A 23,654-nucleotide genomic window follows, 5' to 3' on the forward strand; every position below is an offset into this window, starting at 1 on the left:
ACTGAGGGCCGTCCTCAGACAATAGCCAGAAAGGAAGTGAGGCAATAGCCAGAATAGTCAGTCCAACAACCCTCAAGGAACTACATGCTGCCAACAACCACGTACATGAGCTTGAAAGATCTTTCCCTAGTTGAGTCTTCAGATGAGACCTTATCTCCGGCCAACACCTTGGTTGCAGCCTTGTGAGAGAGCCACAAGTAGAAGATCCAGCTAAGTCATGCCCAGATTCCTGGACCACAGACATTGAGAGATAATGAACATGTGCTGTTTTAAGTTTGTTACATTGTTTTAATTTGTTATGGATAAATAGCTAACTCATACAGATTTTGCACTTGAAAGTGGGGTGGTGACATAAAAAATACCTACAATTGGAGTGGTTTTGGAATTGGGCAGTGGGTGGAAGCCGGAAGGATTTTTTAGAGCATGATAGAGAAAGCCTGAATTGCTTTGAACAGATGGTTGATAGAAATCTGGACTTGGAGGACACTGCCAGGGGCAGCTCAAAAGGAAGTGAGGAACATATTTCTGGAAACTGGAGGAAGGGGGATCTTTGTGACAACACTGCCTACACCAGTTATATGGAAAACAGAATGTGTACCCATGAGCTTGGTGATATAAAGAGATTTCTAAGCTTTCTTCTTGCTGTTTGTAGTAAAATGTGAGAGGAGAGGGGGATTGAGGAAAGAACTATAAAATAAAATGGGCTTCTCTCTTTGAGACTTTTGGTCCTAGACAAGAGACATAGACCCACTTTTCCCTGTTATTCACCTCCAAATACAACTAAAAACTCCTGGAAATAATTACAGACAACCATAAGAGGATTCTGAGAGGTAGAGGGAAGATAGCAGATTGGCTAGGGACCTTCGGACTTGAGAAGCAATGCCCCATTCCCTGAGATTTCTTTCCTCTCCCATGTACCTCAGAGTGGGCACTGGAAAGGCACACAGCTCAGAACCACCAAAAGCACAGACAGAAAAAGCTGTAGGAAAAGCCAGCTTTTTTCTGGCTGAAGGCCCAGGAAAGAGGCAGCTCATCAGAGACTTAGTGGCGAACCCCATCTCCACGCCATATCTGGCCGGCCTACTCTATCTATACCAGCAGCACCCGCAAAGAGCAGGCAGAGAATTCCTCCCAGAAGCGCCGAGAGGCCCAGTGTCTCCCGGCCCTCCACAGAGCAGTAGAGGGAGACCCATTCCGGCATCTCCTGGCCTCCACCCAGTGAAAGATGACCCCCACCACTACCACCAGAGGCAGAAGGAGGCCCAGGTGCATGCTTCTCTCCCTCAGGGGCACTGACAGAGATAGAATAAGAAGCTTATCAGCACCAGATGACCTAGAGAGAAGGTCCTGGAAAACAACACCCTGTCCCACATGCCCAGCATCCTCCACCCACCACCCGGAGGCACTGGGGAGCCCAGGAAAGCACTTTCCACTCCCTCAGACAATACAGCAGCGATGAGGGTGGCTCGGAGAGCAGGCTCAGGGAAGCACCCACAGCCCCTTAGCCTAGTATCTCCCATACTCCCCTTAGCAGGACCTGCCTGGGGAAGTACCCTCCACCCTACAGACGGCACCTGCACGATCAAGCAGGAGCCCTGATGGTGCCAGGTGAATGAAATGGGCCAGAGCTGGGGTGCCTGGATGGCTCAGTCATTTAAGCGTCTGACTTTTGGTTTCAGCTCAGGTCATGATCTCACAATTTCATGAGTTTGAGCCCTGCATCAAGTTCTATGCTGGCAGTGTGGAGCCTGCTTGGGATTCTCTCTCTCCCTCTCTCTCCCTCTCTCTCTCTGCTCCTGCTCCACTCGTACTGTCTCTGCCTCTTTCAAAATAAATAAACCTAAAATGGGTGTGTGTGTGGGGGGGGAAGAACAGCACTATATAGGCTCTGAATTCTATGTTATCATTGGAACCACAGCCCAGAAAAGAAAGCCAGGGACTGTGCACCAAACATAAACAGGGTGACTGCCTGCTGAAATAAAAGACTTAAAGAGGATCCAGGATTTCAAAACTTAATATTCAAAATTTCCAGGATACAAAAAAAAAAAAAAAAGACAAATTCATACCAAGGACAAGAAAAGCCACAACCCAAATAAGAAAAGGTAATCAGCTGATGCCAATATAGAGGTAAATCGGATGCTGGAATTATCGGACAAGGATTTTAGAGCAGACATCATAAAAAATGCTTCAACGGGTGCCTGGCTGGCTCAGTTGGTGGAGCACACGACTCTAGATCTCAGGGTTGGGAGTATGAGCCCCACGTTAGGCACGGAGATCACTTAAAAAAAAACCTTCAACAAGCAATTCCAAATTATCTCAAAAGAAATAAAAAAAATAGAAAACGTCAGCAAAAGTGTTTATTAAATGAATAATACTTAGCAAAAACTATCCGTGGGAGAACACATACCGTGTACTATCATTTATATTTCACTTTACAGAATGCAAAGTAACAGTACATACTGCTTAGGGATATATACATATAGGCAAAAATATAAAAACATGAATTGCAAAGACAATCACTAAATTTGTGATTTGGTGATAGAAAGGAAATGCAATCAGAAAGGGACACACAGTGTATTTCATCGGTATGTGAAACGTTCTATTTCCTAAGCTTGGTTATCAGTACTAGGGTGTTCATTATAACAGCCTTTACATTTTTATGTGTGAAATATAATTTAAAAAATGACTTTATTGAAAAACTCTGAGTGACCTCTGTCTCCTGTAGTTCAAAAGTTTTTACTCAGTACGTTAAACAAAGCTTTAGAGCTTTATGTTAATCTTTGCTGTAGCCTTTAAAACTTTTAAGTTATGAAATCTATTGCCCCTACCAAAGACTCTACAAAATGAATATATTTCAAAGAAATAATATATATTATTTATACATATAATATATATGTATAGTCACTATCTATGATAAAATCTAAAACACCACCAGTACCTTAGAAGAAAGATTGTCAACGTTCTATTTCTTAACTGAGGTAGCAATTTCTATTTAAAAAGAGTAATAAAAGTGACACTCACAAAGTTAGACAAGAAAAAAAAGAGAAAACACAAATATCCAGTGTCATAAATAAGAAGAGAGACATTACCAATACAGATATTTCAAATATAATAAAAGGATACCATGAAACAAACATTTCTAATAAATTGGAATATATGGAAGAAATGTAAATTGTTAAAGAAAAATATAAAATTGCAAAGGACACAAGAAGAAACAGAAAAATAAAATATCTTAAAGAAATTGAGTAGAGAAGGGAAACGAGTTGTTCCTCAAAAATAACTGGGCCTTGGGAGGAATGTGAAAGGGATTAAGAGTACACTTATATGTACATTGAGTCGTGTACAGAATTGTTGAATCACCATACTGCACGCTTGAAACCTATATAACACAGTATGTTCATGATACTGGAATTAAAATTTAAAAAAATATGTAACATTAAGAAAATAGGCCCTTACCTCATACCATTAACAAAAGTTAACTCAAAATGGATCAAAAATCTAAATGGAAAAGCTAGGGGCACCTGGGTAGCTCAGTCGGTTAAGCATCTGACTCTTGGTTTCAGCTCAGGTCATGATCTCATGATTCGTGGGTTTGAGCCCCACATCAGGATTTGTGCTGACAGTGTGGAGCCTGCTTGGGATTTTCTCTCTCCCTCTCTCTCTGCCCCTCCCCTGCTTGTGCTCGGTCTCTCAAAATAAATAAATAAACTAAAAAAAAAAAATAAATAAATGTAAGAACTAAAACTACAAAATTCTTAGAAGAAAACATAGGGACAAATTATGGCCTTGGATTTGGCAATGGTTTTCTATGTATGACACGAAAAACACAAGCAAAAGAAAAAATTAATTGAACTTCACCAAAGTACAAAACTTGTACATCAAAGGACATGATCAAGAAAACGAAAGGACAACCACAGAATGGGAAAAAAATATTTGCAGATCATTTATCTGTGAAGTCTAGTATCTAGACTTACCTATATAAAGAATTCTTATGGCTTGGGGTACCTGGGTGGCTTAGTCGGTTGGGCGACCAACTTCAGCTCAGGTCATGATCTCAAGGTTTGTGAGTTCAAGTCCCACATCAGGCTCTGTGCTGACAGCTCAGAGCTTGAAACCTGCTTAGGATTCTCTGTCTCGCTTCCTCTCTCTACCCCTCCCCCACTCATGTTCTATCTGTCTCTGTCTCTCTCTCAAAAATAAACATTAAAAAAAATTTTTTTAAACAATTCTTACAGCTCAAAAAAAAAAAAAAAGGACAAGCAACCCAATTTAAAAATGGAATGGGTATTTTCCTAAAACTGTATATACAAGTGGCCAACAAGCACATGAAAACATGCTTAATATCATTTGTCATTGAAGAAATGAAATTCCAAACACTGAAATATAACTTCACACCCACTAGGATGGCTGCAATTTTAAAAGATGGAATAGAATGATTGTCAAAAAGAGTGTGGAGAAGTCAGGACCCTTGTACATTGCTCTGAGAATGTAAAATTGTGCAGCTGCTATGGAAAACATTGTAGCAATTCCTCAAAAAGTTACATATAGAATTACCAGATGGCCCAGAAACTCCACTCCTGGGTACATATCCAAAAGAACTGAAAACAGGGGTTCACACAAAAACTTGTACATGAATGTTCATAGCAGCGCTATTCAGAATAGCCAAAAAGTGAAAACAACCCAAATGTCCATCAGTGGATGAACAATAAACAGAATGTGGTTTATGCACACACACACACACACACACACACACACACACACACACACACACTAGTTTTCAGCCATTACCGGAATGAAGGACAGATACCTGCTCTAGCATGGATGAACTTGAAAATGTTATGGTAAGTGAAAGAAGCCAGTTACAAAAGACTGCCTATCATACGATTCCATTTACATGAGATGTCCAGAATAGGCACACATATAAGACAGAAGATAGGTCACTGGTAGCTTAGGGCTGGGGTTTTACAGAGGCACAAGGGCTGACAGCTAAAGGGTACATGGCCTCCCTTTGTGGTGATGAAAATGTTCTAGAGGTGACTGTAGTGATGGTTCCACATATTTGTAACTATACTAAAAAGCCATTGAGTTGGATGCTTGAAATGGGTAAACTCTCTGATTTGTGAACTATATCTTAATAAAGTTAAGACAAATTAATTAATATTAAAAATAACTCCAAGCTCTGATGTGTGCTCCAGCAAATTCAAAGAAGAAATAATGCCATAATTACACAAACTCTGGAATGGCAAAAAGAGAGAGATTGATCAAGTCCCTTTAGGAAGCTGGCAAACTCTGAAACCAAAACCTGACAGTGCTGTCGGACTTCCTTGAGTTGACAGAGACAACGAAAGTTGCAGGCCAATCTCTTTCATAGACATAAATGCAAAAAGTGTTAAAGAAAATTCTAGGAACCCAAATTGAGAAATATATTAAAAGATAATCCATCATGACCAAGGTAGATTTCTCCCAGGAATATAAGGTCAGTTTAGCATTAGGAAATCAAACAGTGAGATCTACCACATTAAAAAATAAAAGCAGGGGGAAAATCATAGCATTTCTACATAGATGTAAATTTTTAAAAAGCTTTTGATAAAAGTCAACACTCATTCATGACTCTATTTAAAACTTTCCCCCCAAAAATTGGAATTTCCTTAATCCAATCAAGAGTATCTATTAAAAACCAAAGTAAACTTACCGTTTGCTCCATGTTGAATGTTGGAAGCTTTTCCTCTGAAAAGAGCAATGAAAGGTTTCCTGATATCACTACTTCTGTGCTGCGTTGTGCTAGAGATTCCAGCCAGTACATGAAGGTCAAGGAAAACAAATAAAAGGTATAATTATCTACAGATGCTATATTATGTACATAGAAACCTCCCTCCAAAAGATGAGCCAGTAGAATTAATAAGAGCATTTAGTAAAATTTCTAGATGAAGAATTACTATACCACAATCAACTGCATTTCCAAATACCAACGATAAATTGTTAAAAGATGTCTTTTTACAAGAGCATAAAAAATCAAGTATTTAGAAATAAACCTATCAAAAGATATGCAACACCTCTGTATCTATTGAAAGACACTAAATAGACTAAAATAAATGGTGAATTGGAAGACTTGATAGGGCTAAAAATGTCAATTCACTCAAAAACCATTTGCCAATTCAAATCAATACTAATTAAAATTCCCAACCGGTTTAGTTTGTTGCTTTTGGTTTTGAGGTGTTGTTGTTGTTATTGTTGTTGTTTTTAGAATTTGACAAGCCCACTTAAAACTTTATGGAAACTTTAAGGACCAAGAATATCCAGAACACTTAAAAAAAAAAAAAAAGCTGTTGGGGCACCTGAGTGGCTCAGTCGGTTGAGCGTCCAGCTTCAGCTCAGGTCATGATCCCGCGGTCTGTGAGTTCAAGCCCCATGTCGGGCTCTGTGCTGACAGCTCGGAGCCTGGAGCCTGCTTCGGATTCTGTGTCTCCCTCTCTGTGTGTGCCCCTTCCCCACTCACACTCTGTCTCTCTCTGCCTCAGAAATAAATAAACATTTAAAAAAATTAAAAAAAAATAAGCTGAGAGGTCCTGCTGTATCAAATATTAAGACTGATTATAAAGTAAAAAAAATAATAATAATTAAGACATCCTAATATTGTTAAAGAAATTGACAAGTAAATCAGTGGAACACAACTAAGATATGCAATGACTCACACATAAATGAACACTTCATACACAACAGGCATGGTTATTTGGGAAAAAAAAAAAAGATGATCTTTTCAGTAAATGGTGCTGGGAAAACAGAATATTCCTCTGGAAAAAAGGAAACTGTGCTCTCTCTCACCTAACACAGAAACCAATTCCAGGTGAATTAAAAACCTACAAGCGTCCCCTTCCTTCCTTTTCCTTATTTTCCTGAATAAGTCCTAGAGTCTTGGGGTAGGGCAAAGCAAAACAGGCATCAACAACCTCACACCCACTCCACTCCTTCAGTGTCAGCCCTCTGGCTCAAGCTGTAATCTCTCACCTGGATTATTAAAATAGCATCTTACTGCCCTCCCTGCTTCTGCCCCTGCCTCCTTCCAATCTGTTCTTAACACAGCAGCCAGGGGGATCCTATTAAATGGTACATGAGACCATGCCCCTGCTCGAAACTCTGTTATGATTTCCAATCTCAAAATAAATGTGATAGTACTTACTGTGATCCTTAAAGGCTCTTATCTCCTAATACTCGCCCCCTCTATCTCTGTGTGTTCCTTCTCGCTGTTCCTTGAACTCGCCAGGCATGTTTTCACCTCAGGGCTTTTGCACTGACTATTTCCTCTGCCTGAAATGCTATCTCACTATCTGTTTTTTACTCAGAGGCCTCCCTGACCACCTGATTTAAAATTATAGACCTATGCCCACAAAACTTTTAACTTAATTCTTCCTTTATTTATTTTTTTCTCCTTCATGTTTATAGCTACATAGCATATGATACAATTTTACCTATTCATTGTCTTTATTCTCACAAGAATGAAGCTTCCATAAATTCAGGGCTTTTGTCACAGCTTTAATTTCAATCCCTCGAAAAGTAATTTGCACATAGAGAGTATTCAATCAGTATTTGTCAAATGAAAAAACAAACAAATGAGTGATGACTTTGGAAACTGTTCTCAGATTCTTAGTTCATCTGCTTTCTTTTCATTAGTTAGAACTAGGACAAAAGAAATACATTAAAACTAACACTAGATGGCGAAATATTACAAGGAAAGTAACCCTAATCAACCCATCCTTTCCAGAAAAGCCAGTGTTTCCTCTGGCCTCCCCACTTCCCAGGCCGTTGATGTTGTTTGCTGTAATAATTCAAATTTCACTGATGTATGCCCCACCTGCATAAATGTTGTTCTGCATTTCAGTTCTTCCATATGTGCTAGTACAGAACATGTCAATACATGTTACCCAGTTCCTCCCCGCCATCCCTTTCAATCCCCAACCTATCTTCAATTGAAGTCACCACTCACTAAACCCCTCAAGTTTTCAGCGCTGTAGGGTGGTCTGTGGGGAGAAAGAATCTGTCTCCTCTAGGTTACACTCAGGTAGATTTCACAGATTTTACTCCCACCTCCTCTCTCTCCCCCTCTCTCACCCCACATTGGACCCATGGGGTCTATGGGTTAGGGATGGTTTGAATGACAGCTACCAGGGGATTACTAAGAATCACTGTTTCCCTGAACTACTAATGGCCTCTTACCCGGCCAAGTTTAAGGCTTCTTGACTGCTCACTGCCTAAGGACTGGTTATCCCACAAGGTGACGCGACTCAGTGTTCCTGCCAAGAAGCTGCTGTCACTAACCTGCCCTGCCAGTTCATACCAGGCCAGGGTGACCGACTTGCCCAGGTTGCCAGGGACTTTCCCAGTTTTAGCATAGGAAGTCTCCGGTTCCAGGAAATCCCTCCATCCGGGGTAAACTAGGACAGTTGGTAACTTTACAGACGACAGATCTGTCTGCTCTCCCTTCAAACTCAGATCAAAACTGTCACATGAGTGCAAAATTTTTAGCACACATGTAGATTTTTATTCTCTCTTCCTGTTTCACACGGGGTCATCACCTAGTCTGTCCATTCTGTCTCCTTTGTGTCACCTATATTCATTTTCCCCTCGACGTGCTCACTGTAAAAGTTAGTGGAAAACTACAGTGATCAAGAAGAGACAGGACCACTGAAGATTCAGAGCCTTCAGAAATGAAGCTTTGGTTCACATGACCCAGTATAGGCGCTGTCTCAGAGCAAAGGGAAGATGAAATGAATTAGGGCTTGAGGAAGGAAGTTATAAACATCAATTACAGGCTCATGACCAGATAGAGAAAAGGACTAATATCTGGACATTCTTTTCTTCTTTGCTTAATGTGTGTGTACGTATGTGTGTGTTTATGTATTTTGGTATATATTAACTAGTTTTTTTCCCTTCTCCTTTCCCATTGTAATTTTAAGAATTAATGACCGTGGTTAGCTTTACAATTTCATTTTTAGGTTACAGAATATTCAAGAGGGATTCCCACTGAACTTGAGTAATTCACATCATCCAGAGATTAATGTCATGACATTTGGGACCCTTCCTTTTTGGAGAAAAGGTGAGAGGGCCTATTTCTACAAAGGATAGTTGGATCTTGTCAAAAAAATGGCTGGAATTTGTTATTGCTGCCTCAGAAGTTGAAATGTATGTAGGACGTTGTAAATGGCTATGGAGTAGGCAACATCATGAGCTGTCCGTCATTAAACCATTGCCTCTCAGTCCAAACCTACTTTTACGTTCTGCTTTGCAATGCCAGGGGTGGGATTATGAGAACTCTATGTCTATGCTGTCAGTCGACTGGCTGTTCAATTCTGCAAGGCAGGAGGCGGGAAAAGGAAAGCACTCCTTTCTGACAAGTGGTTAGTGATGATAACACTCAACTTTTGGGGAGGCACTTCCAGAACCAGCCTCAGCATGCCTAATCAAAGACATCAGTGACAGTTAGGCCATGGCCCCTGCCCAGCAGCCTGAGGGCCCCTCCTTGGAGCTTCCTGTTGTCTCCCCAAGCCTAGAGCACAGCTTCATCCTGAAGTTCCTCTCTCTGGGTTAAGCTCAGTATCTCCTTCTTTGCCTTTTCAGTTCTCCAAAACTGCTTAACAAATTTCCTATATTAAATTCTGTTGAAATGCCAAGGTGTGTTTTCTGTTGTCCTGAACGTATCCTGACCAACACAGTCACCCTGCTAAGTAAAGAACGCTAACCACCTGCAGTGCTAGCTAAAAACAAAGGAAATATGAAATAAGTGGTAGAAAAGGGAAACGATAAATATTGACTATGACCTATGACCAGCTAGGACTTTTTACAGCAACAAAGACTATACCATTAAGGCATGTTTTTGTCACGTACATATTAAACAATGATTTGTATGTTTTTCCCCCTCCCCTTTACAGTTTTGTATGGAGTATGGGTGGAACTTAATTTACAATTTTGTTCATAGGTCACCAGGCCACAAAAACTCACCTCTGGACTCTCTGGAGAGGAACGAGGATCACCAGTAGATCCTGAACTTGAGAAGGATACGAGGACTAATGGGATTCTGAGCCTCTCTTCTTCTTTGGGGAGAAGGAGAGAGTGTCTTTGTATGACAGGCAGTAGGAGGAAAGTATTGAACAGGAGTAGAAGAGTGAACTTAAATGCTAAGTAGTAAAAAGGGGGGGCTATATAGATGCTGAGTCCATTTGCCCTCAAATTCATGTCTGTCCTTCTGGTGCTCTGCAACGTATGATGGGGGTGCTGACTTCTCTCAAATGTGGTGCCCAGGCTCACTATCAGCTGGTTTCTGAAGGACTAGAGGAAAAGGGCAAGAAGGGCTAAGCCAGTCTCCCTTTCTCTCTCTCCTTTTAAGTTTATTTATTTTGAGACGGCAAGACTGAGAGAGAGACAGAGACAGAGACAGAGAATCCCAAGCAGGCTCCACACTGTCAGTAGAGAGCCTGATGCGGGGCTCGAACCCACGAACTGCCAGATCATGACCTGAGCCAAGATCAAGAGTTGGACGCCCAACTGACTGGGCCAGCCAGGCGCCCCTCTCCCTCTCTCTTCTATCTCAGGCACTTCTCTGGCAGGGACTGTAACTCCTTAGGGGCCCCAGTACTCACTAGACAGGTCTTTGAGGTCCTAACCTCCAACAGATGAGCCCCAGCTCCGGGATTCAGTAACACAGCTTTCTCACTTTTGTCTCTCCGGGATACAAGCAGTGGTTCTTCCACTGTTACTAACCTTTGAGTTGCTTCATTTTCTCAGTTAGGTGCTCAGTTCTATAGGGTAGCCATTTCCTTGTATTATATTTTCTCTGTTGTAAATACTAAAACATAGTTGCTATTTTCCTGGTTGTCCCTGGCTATTAAAGCAGATGACCGCTAATCCCACTCGCATACGTTATAATGCTATACATTGTAACGTATAATCCCATCCATTATAATGCTATCAATATTCTGAAACTTTCCCCCTTCTGGGAATTTATATAAAAATATATCTACACACTTACAAAATGAGGTTTGTAAGAGGTTATTCACTGCAGGATTGTTTGCAAAGCCAAAATCGAGAAACAAACACATCACTTTCTGTAAGGGAACTGGTTAAATAAATAATGGGACATCTACAGAGCTGTGAAAAAGAACAAGGAAAACCCCTATGAACGAACACAAATTATTCAGTGAAGAGAGCACGGAATAGAAGTCGTGTGTTATCTTTTGTGTAAGAAGAGAAAGAATAAGAATATAAGTTTGTACTCGCATAAAGAAACACACACACAGAAGTAATACAAGTGGTTACTTACAGTGGGTAGGGGTGAAGGAGAACAAGGTAGACAGAGGTAGGAGGGAGTATTCTTAGTATACACTCTGTGTTGTTTGGCTTTTGAGCCATAGAGTCACATTACCAATAGAAAAAGTAACAGAAACTATAAAAATGCATAAAAAAAGAAACAAGTGCAACCCAGTCGCTAAATGACAAGCAAAACCAATATCAAAATACTTTGTTTAAAATTGTAGGAAAGTAAAAGATGAATAAAGACTATATACTGTATGATTTCAACTCGATGACATTCCGAAAAAGGCAAAACTATGGAGATAATAAAAAGATCAGTGGTTGTCAAGGGATTGGAGGAGGGATAAACAGGCAGAGCACAGAGGATTTTTAGGGCAGTGAAAATACTCTCTACGATATTGTAATGATAGACATATGTCATTACACGTTTGTCCAAACCCATGAAATGTACAACACCAAAAGTGAACCCTGAGGCAAACTACGGACTTTGGGTGATTATGATATGTCAGTATGGGTGCATCCTTGGCAATTAATTGATTGATTGATTAAAATAAAAATGTACCATTCTAGTGATTGGGGGAGGCTATGCATGTGTGGGGGTAGGGAATATGTGGGAAATCTCTGTACCTTCCTCTCAATTGTGCTGTAAACCTAACACTGTTCTAGAAACATAAAGATGAAAGACCAGGGAGAGGAAAAGAAAGACAGCAAAGGACTCCAGTCCTCATTTCTGCTACTGTTAAAGAAGCCATTGTGGGTATTTTAACTCCCTTCCTCTACCCATTCAAGTTTTGATTGCCCTTGGCTAGCATAAGCCAGTTAAGGTTCTTTGCCAAGTTGAATAACTCAAATTTAGATTCCTGAGGTATCCAAGTCTGTCTTGTTTTTTGTTAGATTTAATAACTGGGCATGTTAAAAGAAGCATTCCATACTCTGCCTAAGCCTGGCTTTACAGCAGTAACCCTAATTTACCTTTGATAATCAGGGCCAATCATGCCAACCAACATTAGAAGCCTTACTTCTCTAGCTGTGAACTGAGTCTCTTTCTTCTTCTTCTTCTTCTTCTTCTTCTTCTTCTTCTTCTTCTTTTAATGTTTATTTATTTTTGAGAGAGACAGAGAGACAGAATGCGAACAGAGGAGGGGCAGAGAGACAGGGAGACACAGAATCTGATGCGGGGCTCAAACCCACAAACCGTGAGATCATGACCTGAGCAGAAGTTGGACCCTTAACCAACTGAGCCACCCAGGTGCCTCGAACTGAGTTTCGTGACGGATCACAGTGTTTCATGAAATGCAACAATGATACCACAATGATACCCAAAAAAGCATTCAGTGATTTCATGGATTATATTAATGGTAGAATTATAACAAATAGAAATGGCAAATCCAAACAGATTAAATGTCAATTCTGATGATTAAAAAATGTTTCCCCCAAGGCTGCCAGATAAAGATGGCAGATGGAACATACTAATTCAATTTCACTTCCTCTGAAAGCTCACTAAAACTACCGTAAAGGGATTTTTTCAAAGCCCATAAAACCGTAAATACAAAGAGGAGAGGAGACGATAGCAACAAAATTTTGGAAGCCAGGATGCAGACAAGTGACTTGGGATATAGTGGAGAAAGCCAAGAACTGAACTGAAATGTATCACAGAATCTTCCAAAGCTTTGCTCAGGAACAGAGTGGACTTTTGGAAGTGGGAGGTAAAAAGGGACATTAGATAAGGGTTGATAGAATGCAGTTTTAAAATACACCCCCGCCCCCCGACCTCGAGTGTGAACTGGATTTAATGACTCTCTTCTAAAGAACAGTGCATGGAAAGAGAAACAGTAAGTAGAGAAACCCGAGATACTACCCTAGCCAAACGCTTAAGGTTAACATCACCAATCCTAAGTCATATTGATGCCATGTACCCCTAATATGATGCAGTGAAAAGGGCAGTTTGTCTGTGTGGTAGTCTTCCCCCAAATCCGTATTCCCGATGTAGCCACAGCAAACCCAACCAGCAGGCAAACCCAAACTGAGGGACAGCCTACAAAATACCTGACCAGCACTCTTTGAAACTGTTATGGTCAGGAAAGATCAAACAATGGTCGCCGAATGGAGACGAATGGAACACGATGACTGAATGCAATCTGATATCCTGAAACAGAAAAAGGGCATCATGGAAAAACGGGTGAAATCCAAATAAAGTCTGTGGTTTAGTTAACACTATTATCCTCACGTTAATTTCTGTTTTGGTAAGTGCAACTTGATCATAAGAGACGTTAACATGAGAAGCCTTGGGAACAATATACAGGAACTCCATACTGTCTTTGCAACTTTTTTTGTAAATCTAAAATTATTTCCAAATAAAAAGATTTTAAAATACAAAAATCAGGAAATGAGATAGAGCTCGCATTCCCTTCCTGCACTGGTAACTACTCCTGCAGAAGACTAGAACTGGAGAATGGAGAAGGACAGAACAGCTGTAGGAAGAAGTATCCTACTAGAAAACAGGAGTATGACCTAAGTATGTGCATACTTTTTAAAGATTTTTTTTTAATTTTAAATTTTATTTATTTATTTACTTATTTTAAAGATTAAAAAAAATTTTAATGTTTATTTATTTCTGAGACAGAGAGAAACAGAGCATGAGTGGGGGAGGGGCAGAGAGACAGAGAGAGAGAGAGAGAGAGAGAGAGAGAGAGACAGAATCTGAAGCAGGCTCCAGGTTCTGAGCTGTCAGCACAGACCAGGTTCCGAGCTGTCAGCACAGACCCTGACGCAGGGCTCGAACTCACAAACCATGAGATCATGACCTGAGCCGAAGTCGGTCACTCAACCGACTGAGCCACCCAGGTGCCCCTAAGTATGTGCATACTTAATGCTAAGACCCAATACGCCTTAGAACCAGGCATCGGAGCCCCACAGGGTAGAGGCCCTACATATCAAAGAGAGAGGGAGAGAGAGAGAGAGGGAGCAAACACTGATGAAGGAATACATGGGTACCGTTATCACTCAACACCCAGCACTCAGTGCTGGCACAGTGCAATCTATAACCTTAGATATTTCATTTTCTGACACTAACTCCATTTAGGCTCAGGGAGATGCTTCTCCACTTCTCTTGCTCTTATCCTCCTTTCTGCTCAAAATAAAAGATGACTGTCCCTGAATGCAATGTAGGTGTGTGGGCTGTGCTTCTGCTGTCACAGACACACTTTGCTACAGAGAGAGTTTGCACAGCAGAAGTACTTTGGTAAAAGAAAATACGAATTATCTAGTATGACAAATCCTTCCTCTCTGAGAGCATGAATGAAATAGATACTTGAATATTAAAGTCTCAGAGGGTAGAATATCCTTTTTTTTTTTTTAAATCTCATTTTGGATTCCATTTGGAGAATTCTAATAGCGTTCTAATAGAATGCTAATTAGCATACTATTCAACACTGTTACACAGCTGAGAAACATTTTGTAATTTTAAATAATACTACATAATTCATATTATTCTTAAATCTGTGCATATGTCTAGAAGTAATATGTGGGAAGCAAGTATTCATATTTTATACTGATGGATACTAATTCTAGAATTGTAATTAGTTTTACTTTTTTTTTTTCATTTTAGTGACCTATATACCCCACGTCGGGCTCAAAGTCATGACCCTGAGATGAACAGTTGCATGCTCTTCTGACTGAGCCAGCCAGGCGCCCCAAGAATTAGTTTTACTTTTATAAAATGTTTAATATGATTTAATTAAAATGTCAAAATATTACATTGAAAATTCCAGCTTTAAAAAACATTGTATTTAAAATTTATATATTTGTTGATTATAATCAGAATCTTATCTTTTAGTTTTAATAGATTATCTTGAATGTTTTAAAAGAAAAATTAGTAAGGTCTACCATAACTCAAGAAAGGTCTAATATAGCATTATTGTCAATAAATCAAATTTTATGTGAAGTTTCAGGGTAACATTTTGCTGAAATTAAGAAAAACAAAATTTATAGAAAAGAACATAATGATTTATTCGTTTGGCAAGCCTTTACTACTTACCCAAACATCACTAACACAGACATTTGCAATAAAAATTAAAATTCAGTTGTCTAATAATTCACAGGCATCATTATCTCAAAAACCACAGCTTGAGATAATTTTGTTTTGTTGTAAAGGTATATATGTCAAGTCTAGAGAAGAAAAGAGATTTTATTTAGTAGTTTGATTTACAGCTTTTGAACATTTAGACATGTGGTGTGTAGGTCTCCATTAGTATTTATCCTGGGACACATAAAATTATACTGAAAGGAAATTTAAATCAGCAACTGGCACAAAGAAACACAAGAAAAAAAATTTAAATGAGCAATTTTTAACCTCAGGAAAAGCACAAAATAAGAAATATGATCATAATATATTATGATGCTTGACTCTGCATAATATTTGCATAGGTATTGTGTAAATACTGAATACTGACTCAATCAGAAGTTATGTTGAAAGGATACAGAAGGGAAGCAGAGAGGATGGCAGGATGAGAGATGACCCTCAGCTATCATAAAGGAAGTCATTACATAAGATCTAAAATTACTGCTCTCCACTCCCCACGATGGAAGAGATCCACCGTAACATATTTGCCAGCAGAGAACTGGCAAGGTGCCTGGAGGTGTAATGCTAAGTCCAGAAGTCCGAACTGGTCGCTGTTGCTGGCCACCTGAGCCCTCAGCCATTGCACGGACCAGGGCAGCCTTGGAGACAGAAAGTCCAAGTTGTTGAAGCCCATGCAGAGCCTCTACCACTGACACCATGGCCACTGTGTTGACAAGTCCCTTCAGCAAGCACGGGGCTGGCTGGAGACAAAAGAGAACCTGCGTTTACAGAGTGAGCCATCTTGAACGTCTTAGTATCAAGAACCTCTTCTGCAGTGGAGAATTTCTGCTGAGCATTTCATGAAAGTGAGAGGCACTAGAGGGAGGCATCTAGGGAGGCTTTGCTTTTTACCTATTTTCTTATTCATATCTTACGGGTTCTTATTTTTTAAATTCTCTTTATTTTGTTTTAATTTTTAGCAATATAAAATAGTCACATATAGCTCCTACAATCAAAAATAAATTTTCATAAACTCACTATGGTAAGATTCCCCTGAGATTTGATCCTCGCATTTACCTTGCTATGGGATGACCATGCCCTCTACTTGTTCCTCTGTGTCATAGGACTCTGCCACCCCTACTGAGATTATGTGGCCCTATCCATCAGCATTCTCAGCCTAGAAAGGGCAGCCAGTCAAGTGCTTTTTAAAGATTCTGATACTTCCTTCACTAATCCATTCCTTGTGGCAAAATTAAACTGAGAGTCTTCTCGAATACATTAGGGCACCTCTGAGGGGTCCAGGGACAGATTGCATGACAGATCTAAACCCACACTGCTATCCCCTAAAATTTTTTATCCCTTCTTTTGGCCCAAATTATTCCCAGCTTTTCAATGTTGTGGGGATTAACCAGCTCAGTACACTGTTAGAACTATAGCTGGCTACCCAGGCAACCACAGTGACAAGTGTGATCTTATCAATTAATTTGGCTTCATCTAAAAATTCCATTTCCATTTTCTTGGTCAAGAACCCTCAAATCCATCCCTGCAAATATTCTCATATTTTCATGGCATAAGTGAGCATCCTCGTATAATTTTTGTGGATGTAACACTCAACTATGGATGTGCCACAATTGAGAACTGTTTTAGATAAACCTAGGAGTTTGGGGGTTCTCTAAGCCTTGGTTTCTGTCATGTATCACTATTCCATTTGTCAAGACCCATCTCTTCCCCAAGCGGGTTTAACCCAACATTCATATAAAATACTTGGCGGGGCGCCTGGGTGGCTCAGTCGGTTAAGCGTCCGACTTCAGCTCAGGTCACGGTCTTGTGGTTCCTGAGTTCGAGCCCCGCGTCGGGCTCTGGGATGATGGCTCAGAGCCTGGAGCCTGTTTCCGATTCTGTGTCTCCCTCTCTCTGCCCCTCCCCCGTTCATGCTCTGTCTCTCTCTGTCTCAAAAATAAATAAACGTTAAAAAAATTTAAAAAAAATACTTGGCAAAGTATGTGAATTCATGTACTAACATAATTTACTAAACCATGGAATCAATCTCTGAATTTGGTTTTCAGATACCTCTGAAAACCCTATGACCATACGAGATTTTTTTCAACACTATCTCATAAAATTCTGACAGTCATTCCACTAAGGAAATATTTTTGCCAGCTGAGTACGTCACCTGCTTGCTTTATATCATCCCACGTCATTAAAGTTCATGGTTCAATCACTCCTCTTCCCTTTTAAATTGCTCTATGGCAAAAGTCATCTGGTTCCCCAGAACTCCCTCCTCAGTGAGTACACAGTCCAATACCACACAAGATAACTTGATTAGCTATTTTGTCATTTCATAGTATGAAATGCCACTTTACCATCATGAAATATGAAAGGAAGTCTCTGCCTCTTGCCTGATCTCTATGTAATTACTATTTCCCTGAAGACGTGTTACCTGCAATCCACTGTCTGGAACCATTAGACAGTAAGCTCCGTGGAGGAACCATGTCTGTTTTCACTATATCCCCAGGACTTAGGCTATTCTTGACACATAGTAGGCATCTAGTTAATATTTACTGAGCAAATTAATAAAGCCAAATTTCAATGCCTCTAAGACACTTCATTATAGTGCTTATTACATGTTTTTCTTCATCTGTTTTTCCTTGACTGAGTCATTCAGGACAGAAACCTATCTTGATCTCAGGTTTGTAGGTTCGAGCCCCACGCTGAATGTAGAGATTACTTTTAAAAAAGACAGAAACCTAAAAAATTAAAAAAAAAAAAAAAAAAAAAAAAAAAGGGGCGCCTGGGTGGCGCAGTCGGTTAAGCATCCGACTTCAGCCAGGTCACGATCTCGCGGTCCGTGAGTTCAAGCCCCGCGTCAGGCTCTGGGCTGATGGCTCAGAGCCTGGAGCCTGTTTCCAATTCTGTGTCTCCCTCTCTCTCTGCCCCTCCCCCATTCATGCTCTGTCTCTCTCTGTCCCAAAAATAAATAAACGTTGAAAAAAAAAATTAAAAAAAAAAAAAAAGACAGAAACCTAGTAACAAAGGCACTTAGTAAACTTGTAACGAAGGTATAGGAAAGAACTCAAACAACTCCTACAGTAAAACCAACATCCCCACTACCATCATCAAGGGTGAAATAACTGAGAGCTTGAAAACACATAGGCTTATATGCATAGGAATGTAAGGCTGTGGAAAAGCTGGAACAGCTTAGGTTGCTAACACATGTCTTCCAGGAAACCCCAAAAACGCCCTTTTTGGAAACTGCTTATATAACTTTATACACCATTATAATAAAAGAAATTTCTTCAAATTTAAACTAATTAGGTGTGAGTGGGTATTTTTCACAAAAATAATAATTATATCTGAAAATGTTAGGAGGTTGGCTATTAATAATCCATAGACTTGTTAGGGCAAATCAATTCAATGAAATTTCAATTCAATGAATTTTTCGAATATCAGAGACTCTCCGGGAGAGGAATGTAGGTAATTCTGGTGCAAAGAGAGCTTTGGAGGCAGAAAACATGCTTGGCTGGATTGGGGCAATGTGATGATTAGGGTAAGTTAGCACCACTGCACTATGAAGTAGAGGAAAAGTGGGAAAGAGCAGGGACAGGATGTCAAGGACAAAATGGCCCACTTCGCAAACTGCCGAGGGTTGCTTCAAGACTTAGAATAAAACATCCTTTTCTCTTGTTTCCACACCTCACCCCCTGCTCTCCAGTTAGTGCTATGGTTCATCTGTTTCTAAATTAAGGTTTACAGGAAGGACTCAGAGAGAAGGCGTCTTTCAAACAGGAACTCTGCTGAATACAACTACCACACTGCTCACTTTCCTTGTGGTCACAAAACTGTGCACACCCAATGCTCTGACTGATACTGCTGAGGCAACAACGAACTTTCTGCCACTTTGGAAGGTCTAGAATGCTCAGAAAAATCTTGTGATGATTTCAACACTCGAATAAATTACCTTTTAATAGAGCTAGGAATGGTTCAGTGAGTGCCTATGGAACATGAAATGGATTAGCCTCACTCAAGGGGGAAAAAAATCACTGACACGACCAAACACTTTTATTACTTACTGTATTGCCACTCTATAAAAATATGGTAGCTTTTACAATTAAAAAAGGTAAAAGTTCAACTACACTGCATTATAATCACGTTGTTGAATTCTAAGAATAATTTAAACTCATTGCTTTTTGAGGAAATTTGGGTAAAATTACCCCTTAATTTTATGACATGCAAATTACAATGCAGATTGTTTGCCATGATTTAGTGCATGTCTTGCCTTTTTATTTTCCTTGTGGTGTATGCACATTTGGTTAATAAACAGTAAAAACAGAACTAAACACAGAAATAATTCTCAACTGCTTCTCTTCCGGTAGAAAAAGTCTCCTTTTCTCCATCAAGAAACCAATGTTTAGAGGAAATGTGCAGTAACAAAAATAGTTACTTTGTTCTTATATTTAAAAAAAAAAAGCTAAAAGGGAAAGGGAAAAAAAGCAATCATTATTTCCTTAATTGCTCTATATGGTTTGGCTAACTTGTAGTAACCACAACTACGTTCAGTACAGATTAAAATTAAACCTCGTATTTAGACCATTTTAACTTTTCAGGGGATGTAAATTCTAACAGGAACAAAATGTGGATTTATCTTTACTTGAATCTGAGGGTCTACCATAAAAAACCACAAGGCAGTGCGTAGAAGAAGACTTGAAGAAATGGAGAGATGCATCCTATTTGTGATCACAGAACTGACTCCTCAACCATTGTAGCTCCCCTGGCTCCCTCACCAAGTCAACTAGTATCTTCGAAATTTCTTTCAACCTGAGCCACTTGCCATCACCGTATATCACTTTCCAACTCCCGACGTCACATTCTCCTTTGAGTTTCCTTTGCCTGAAAAGGATCCTTTCTTCAGTGTGATCTGTTCTTGGTAAGATGCAGCACTTCTTCTCCGATCACACCAGCCCGACACGTCTCTGCCACAGATTCTGCCTCTTCACGTGCGTTAAGAGCTCCAGTCTCTCTGCTTCATGGATGCTCTACAGAAAAATCCTCTTGGTTACCCTCTGGTTGGCACTATTTTGCTCCTCTGCTGGTGACCTTCCCTGCCGTTGCTAATGAACAAAACAGTGGCGTGCTGCCAAGCACACTGATGGCACTACGGCCACTGGGACTCACCAACTGGGACCGGTGCTCACGGAACCACCGCCGTCTGTGCCGTGGGTCCTGTCCTTTGACACTTCCAAAGCCTTGCCACTAATGCTGCTGACTTCTGTTTTCAGTGATACAGACACTATCATTTCTACACCATTTTTCGCTGCAGCTCACCATGGTTTACCATTCTGAGTCTGACAGTTGGGCGTAGAACTATATGCATACGCTTCTGCTATACTCAAATCATCTGTCTACTACAGTGCTGGCTGAGTGTCCTTAAATCAAATATAGGCTCCTGAAAAATCTTCCTTATTTTAAAGAAGCAAGCATTTACTCTGCCTTTTTAGGAAAAACTTAATTCATCTCCAGTTGATAAAGGAAAGCTCTTCTTTATTGAAGAATGCTAGATAATAAACATACACGGAATAATAAAATCAGAAAATCACTGTTTGGCAAACCCTGCCCCTCAATAAAATAATTGATTCAGGCAACATTTACCAGTGGATATCAAAAAATTAGCAAATAAAACAAATATAGCAAAATGCTAGTGCTGGTTGAATTAAGTAGTGGGTCAATGCATTCAACCTTCCATATGATTGAACTTTTTTCAATAAAAAGCTGGGGCAGGGGTAAAGTCTCCCTTGATTTATTACGAGGTAGGTCTTTTTCAATGAGGATTGGTATTCTCTTATGTACATGAAACGCTGGAGTCATCTAGGCTTGCCCAAGATACATGGACTTCTGCGGTGAACACAGTTAAGCCTGAGCTGAGAACCTTGCGGGATTGACTTCTAATTTTTGTCCTGATGCCTTCTTCTTTCCACTCCTTTCAACTCTGTCTCAGAGCTGTTTTCACCTCCCATCTGTTGTAAGAGTAACCCCTGAAAATGAATATGAGTTTACAACTGCATAGTCACAACAGGGAGCAAACCAGAACCATCTGGGAAGGTTTCTCAAAATACACGCATCCAGAGTTTGGCTCTTCGATATTTCAATTCACTAGTCCTTGGGTGGGGCCTCTCTAAGAGAGGCATTTTTTGAAAACTATATTTAGGCTTTTACCGAAGAATTTATACACAGAAGAAGAGATGGGGGCAGGTTTAGAAATGGAAAAGATCAGTATCAAATCAGGAAGTTAGAGTTCAAATTACTGGTATAGTAGTCATTAATGCTGCTCACTGATGTCTGTTCTCCTCTTCCCTGAACCCAGAAAACTATACTTTCCCCTGTCCACTTAAAGTTAGTTCCGCCCATGATACTGGCTTGGCCAATGAAATAGAAGCAGCAGTGGCATGTGTCACTTCCAAGCAGACATCTTCAAGAGACAGGGCACAAATTGCTACATAACCTTTTCCCTGGCTTGGTGATGGTGGAGACACGTCAAGACGGAGCCTCCGTCTGCCAAGATCCTTAGGGGACTATGACGAAAAGCCCCTGTCATCTCATGTAGGACATGAAATGGGAATAAGAAATAATTTTTACGATAAATCATTAAAATATGAAAGTTGTTCAGGGCACCTGGCTGGCTCAGTTGGTAGAGCATGTGACTAATGATCTTAGGGTCATGAGTTGAATGAAGCCCCATGTTGGGCATAGAATTTATGTAAAAATGAATGAAGGAATAAATAAATAAAATGTGAAGATATTTTTTAAATATATGAAACTTGTTTATTAATGCAACATAACCTACTCCATCCTGACTTATAAACTGGCAAATCTTTTTTTTTTTTTCACAGAATCTAAGCAACTGAAAGAGAATGAGTTCCATCTCTAAACATTTACAGAAATGGTGTTAAATTGAGGGAAATGAGGGAGCTTTAGGGTCAGAGAGACCTAAGTTTAAACCTGTGGTGTCACTTTTTTGTTCTAATAATAAAATTAATGCATGCCTGTGTAACATACAATTCCTTTAAAAACTGCTCACACTTTTGAAGTACTTACTATATACCAGACACTGAGCTGAGAATACTACATGGATTATTTTATTTCCATTTTACAGATGAGAAACATGAAATTTAAAGAAGTTAAGTAAGTTGCCCAAGATCACAGAGCTAGGAAATGGCAGAGTAAGAAATCTAATGCAGGCAATAGAGCCACAAAGCCTGTGCTCTGAACCACTACTCATACTGCTCCCCCATGTGACCTTGACCAAGTTACTTGACTTCTTTGAATCTCAGTTTCCTCCGTTTAGAATGGGTTGAGAGCTACTAGGCAGTGTTTTCATAAGGATTAAAGGAGATAATTGGGTAAAGCAATTAACATGATTCCTGGCATATAGCAGGTATTTAAAATATGATAGCTATTATTTTTTAGTAGCAAATATGCCACTCCTTGGCCTCTTCTACAAACGAACACTAGTCAACATGGAAAAAAAATATTTGTCATGACCTATGTGAATTCAGTACTGAACAAAGATAGAAAACACAGATACAATAATCAACTTCTACATTACTATCCTTGCATTACTTAATGGCCAATATTGAAATGACCATTGCTGACTTCTTAAAATAGGTTTTTAAAAATAAAGATACAGTGTACTAACAAATACCACCCATAAAATTCCCAATGATTTAATAATTGCATTCAGCAGCTTCAAGGCCATTATGTCTGAAGGTCCAAGAAAAAAAAAGGCTTCACAGGTAGTGAAAAATATTTTATGCTCAGCTAGTCACAAATGATATACTGGGATTGATATATTTCAATAACCTTATGTTCATATATTAGCTGATAAAACTACAACAAGATAATACCATATTTAATGTGAAACTATTTGCTCTGGGTCTTTTATTTATTTATGTAACTTCCCCTTTTCTTTTGCTTCCTTATGCAATAACATAGGCGTGCAAGTATAGATTTTCTACGTAGACAATACTGTCTTCTGCAAACAGAGTTTTATTTTCTCTCTTCCCAATCTGGATACTTTTACTTCCTCTGCTTGTCTTATTCCATTATCTGGGACTGCCAGTACGATGCTGAAAAGGAGTGGTGAGGAAGTCATCCTTGCCTTGTTCCTGATCTTAGCAGGAATGCTTCAAGTTTCCCACCATTAAGCATGCCATTCACTGTAAGTTTTTGTACATGTTCTTTACTAAGCTGAGGAAGTTCTCCTCAATTCCTAGTTTACTAAGACTTTTTATGAGGAATG

General features: G+C 39.7%; 1 long non-coding RNA gene across 6 annotated transcripts in view; it reads right to left on the reverse strand.

Annotated features, from left to right (window-relative positions):
- Positions 1 to 6,449: 6,449 nt before the first annotated feature.
- Positions 6,450 to 23,654, reverse strand: part of LOC125150316 (uncharacterized) — a 29,441-nt gene continuing 12,236 nt past the window's right edge. For all 6 annotated transcript variants that reach the window (XR_007146306.1, XR_007146307.1, XR_007146309.1 and 3 more), the window contains 2 exons: positions 9,994 to 13,447; positions 6,450 to 6,509 (listed from right to left, as the gene is read on the reverse strand). This is a non-coding gene — a long non-coding RNA (uncharacterized LOC125150316). The remainder of the gene's footprint in view (positions 6,510 to 9,993; positions 13,448 to 23,654) is intronic.

This window comes from Prionailurus viverrinus, chromosome D4 (genome assembly GCF_022837055.1).
Source record: "Prionailurus viverrinus isolate Anna chromosome D4, UM_Priviv_1.0, whole genome shotgun sequence".
Taxonomy (NCBI): Eukaryota; Metazoa; Chordata; class Mammalia; order Carnivora; family Felidae; genus Prionailurus; species Prionailurus viverrinus.